This window comes from Trachypithecus francoisi, unplaced genomic scaffold, assembly GCF_009764315.1.
Source record: "Trachypithecus francoisi isolate TF-2019V2 unplaced genomic scaffold, Tfra_2.0 Lachesis_group8, whole genome shotgun sequence".
Lineage (NCBI taxonomy): Eukaryota > Metazoa > Chordata > Mammalia > Primates > Cercopithecidae > Trachypithecus > Trachypithecus francoisi.
This window is the reverse complement of record NW_022681473.1, coordinates 34,439,755-34,443,683: the sequence shown is the minus strand read 5'-3', so window position 1 is coordinate 34,443,683 and position 3,929 is coordinate 34,439,755. Positions and strand designations below refer to the sequence as shown.

Genomic DNA, 3,929 nt, shown 5'->3' with positions numbered 1-3,929 from the left:
AACTTCATTTAACTCAGTGCTTCTCAAATTCCTTTGGTCACTGGACCCCTTTATTACATAATGCTTCTTAATATACTACAGAAAAGAGGCTCTGCAAAATATACTTCAGGAAATACTGAGTTAAATAAATGTACATATCTGCTTTCAGCTTTTGTGTCGGAGGAGGCCAAGGTGCAACTTTCTTTGGTCGTCCTGAATCCAGGTTAATCTGACACTAGCGACCTCCACCATGCCACCAAAGTTCGACCCCAGCAAGATTAAAGTCATATACCTGAGGTGCACCAGGGGTAAAGTTGGTGCCACATCTGGGCTGACCCCCAAGATTGGCCACCCCAGGTCTGTGTCCAACAAAACTTGGTAATGACATTGCCAAGGCAATCGGTGACTGGAAGGGTCTGAGGATTACAGTGAAACTGACCATTCAGTACAGACAGACCCAGAATGAGGTGGCACCTTCTGCCACTGCAATGATCATAAAAGTCCTCAAGGAACCACCAAGAGATAGAAAAAAACAGAAAAACATTAAACACAGTGGAAATATCACTTTTGATGAGATTGTCAACATTGCTCGACAGATGTGGCACTGATCTTTAGCCAGATAACTCTCTGGAATCATTAAAGAGGTCTTGGGGACTGTTCAGTCTGTGGGCTGTGATATTGATGGCCGCCACCCTCATGACGTCATAGATGATGTCAACAGTGGTGCGGTGGAATGCCAAGCTGGTTAAGAAGCACACACACAAAATATTTCAATAAAGGATCATTTCACAATTAAAATAAATAAATAAATAAATAAATAAATTTACATATCTGTATATGGAATGCTTTGCTGCTGCTTAAAACAATATTAAAGAATATTGATTCCATGGCATAAGTGCTGGTGATAATAAGTGGGGAAAAAAGCAGGTTACATAAGAATGAATATTTTGCTAGCATAATTTTGGAAACAAATGAATGTATGTGTGTTATTATGCCAAAATAAGAACAGATTTGATCTTGTGGAGATGGAATTATTGATGTTTTTTAACAAAAAATTTGTGCTGCTAAATTTACTCAATTGGCTATAATTAATAAGCATTACTTTTATAAGGAAAAATGCTGTATATTTTTAACTTTTTATCTTAAAATAATTTTAGAGTTGCAGAAAGGGTACACAAAACAGTAGTTTTCATATGCCTTTTCCTCAGGTTCCCCTTGTATTAACATCTTGCAAAACCACAGTACAATAATGGATAGCAAGTAATTAGCATTTTATATAGTTTGACTGTGTCCCCAACCAAATCTCATATTGAATTGTAGTTCCCATAATCCACACATGTTGTGGGAGGGAGCCAGTGGGAAGTGATTGGATTATGGGGACAGTTTCCCCCATGCTGTTCTCATGATAGTGAGTGAGTTCCATTAAATCTGGTGGTTTTATAAGTGTCTGGCATTTCTCTTGCTTGTTCTTCTGCTTCCTGCTGCCTTGTTAAGAAGATCCCTTTCTTCCCCTTTGCCTTCCACCATGATTGTAAGTTTCCTGAGGCCTCCCCAGTCATGCTGAACTGTGAGTTAATTAAATCTCTTTCCTTTATAAATTGCCCAGTCTTGGGTATTTCCTTATAGCAATGTGAGAATGGACTAATACATTATTGATAGGATATTCATTTGAATTTCACCAGTTTTCCCACTAACATCTTTTTTTCTGGTTCAAGATCCAGTCCAGTGTTCCACATTGTATGTAGTCACGTCCCCCAAGTCTCCTACAATCTGTGGCAGTTTCTGTTTTTCGTTTTCTTTAATGGCCTAGACACTTTTAAAGAGTTCTGGCTAGTTATTTCTAGAATGTGCCTCAATTTGAATTTGCCTGATATGTTCTCAGGTTACATTCATGCATTTTTGACATTTTGGGGAAAATGTCGCAGAAGTCATGGTGTGTTCTTCTAGGTGCATCATATCTGGATTACATGATGTCAATATATTTTATTACTGGTCTTATTAACTTTGATCACTTAATAAATGTCCTGTGGGAAGATATTTTGCAGCTATTCCTGTTTCTCATCACACTTTTTGTAACCTACTAATTTTGGTATCCACTAATAATTCTTGTCTACCAAAGTTATCACTGTTCTATTTGCCTAATGGTGATTTTCTGTTTTCATCATTCTTTCCACATTGATCGATTGGAAATCTACTGTAAGGAATATTTATTTATTCAAATATTTTATAGGTGTGAACTAATGATTGTTTATTTTATTCATGAGTTTTGTTTTTTTTTTTCCTTAAACCATCCCAGATTTGGCCATCAAAACCCCTTCAAGTTCATTCCTGCTTCCTTGTAACATGTCCCCATCCTTTTTTTGAGCACTTCTTTCATTTCTGGCACACAAGATATTACAAGTCATCTTGTACTTTCCCTTTCTCAACCCTCTAATCAAATATTTATCCAAGGAGTTCTGGTTCCTTTTATTGGAAAAACCAATAACTAGGCACTAAGTGTGCTCTTTGCTACTAGGGTATCATTGTTCTAGGCCTTCTCAGTGGACAGAGCTAGAAAATAGACAATGTATACTCACACACATTCACAGAGAAGCATCTTTATCTTTTTATATATTTTATCTCTTTATTTTATATCTATTTTTATGGATATTTTATACTATCCATCTATCTTTTATCTATCTATCTGTCAGGGTTTTTCAGAGAAACAATCAATAGGAAATATGTATCTATATATAGAATCAGCAGCAAAGATATATCTATATATAGAATCAGAAGGGATTATATATCTATTATAGATATAAATAATATATAGATATAGATAATATATACAAATTTTATAATATATAATCTATATATCTACATATATCTATATAGATATCTATCTATCTAGGTATCTAGATAGATATATGTTATATCATATAACATTTAACATATATCTATCTATAATATATATCTATGTTATATAGTTATAACATGTATCTATAGATATCCAGATAGATATGTGTTATATATAGGTATCTATATAGACAGATATATATTATATATAGGTATCTATATATAGATTTAGATCATTTAGATAATATATAGATATATTATCTATATATTAGATATATAATTTAGATTATATATAGAATCAGTAGGAATTGTATATCTATATATGGATATAAACAATATATAGATGTAGATAATACATACAAATTTTATAATATATCTACCTATATCTATCTATATTTTATAATATATATCTACATATATCTATATAATAAATCTATATAGATATATGTAGATATATAGATTTATTATATATTATAAAATATAATATATAATAAATATAATATGTAGATATAGATATCTATATATAATAGGTATCTATCTATATAGGTATCTATCTATATTGGTATCTATATAGATAAATATATATAGGTATCTATATCTATATAGATTTAGATAATTGTGTGAGCCAATTCCTTATAACAAATATATATATATATAATACAATAAAACTCTCTCTATATCTATACATATAGAGAGAGATTCACTATATGGAATCGGCTCACACAATTATGGAGACTAAGAAGTTCTACAACCTGTTGTCTGTAGGCAAACCAGAGGTGTAGTTCTAATCTGAGTCCCAAAGCCTAACAGCCAGAAGAACCAATGATACAAGTCCAAGTGCAGGAGAATACTGATGTCCTGGTCAGGCAAAGAGAGCTAATTCTCCCTTCTGCTACCATTTCGTCTATTCAAGCCTCCAAAAGATTGAATGAGGCCCACCTACACTGGGGAGTGCAATCTGTGTTACTTAGTGCACCAATTCAAATGTAATGTCATCCAGAAACATTTACAAATGTATAATAAATAAATTTTAATCACAGGGCACCCTGTGGCCCTGTCAAGCTGACACATAAATTTAACCATTATTCTATTTATCTATCTATCTATCTATCTAT

The 3,929-nt window shown here is 32.8% G+C and overlaps 1 pseudogene; it reads left to right on the top strand.

Annotated features, from left to right (window-relative positions):
• Positions 1-214: 214 nt before the first annotated feature.
• Positions 215-728, top strand: LOC117081282 (annotated as a pseudogene).
• The last annotated feature ends 3,201 nt before the right edge of the window (positions 729-3,929 follow it).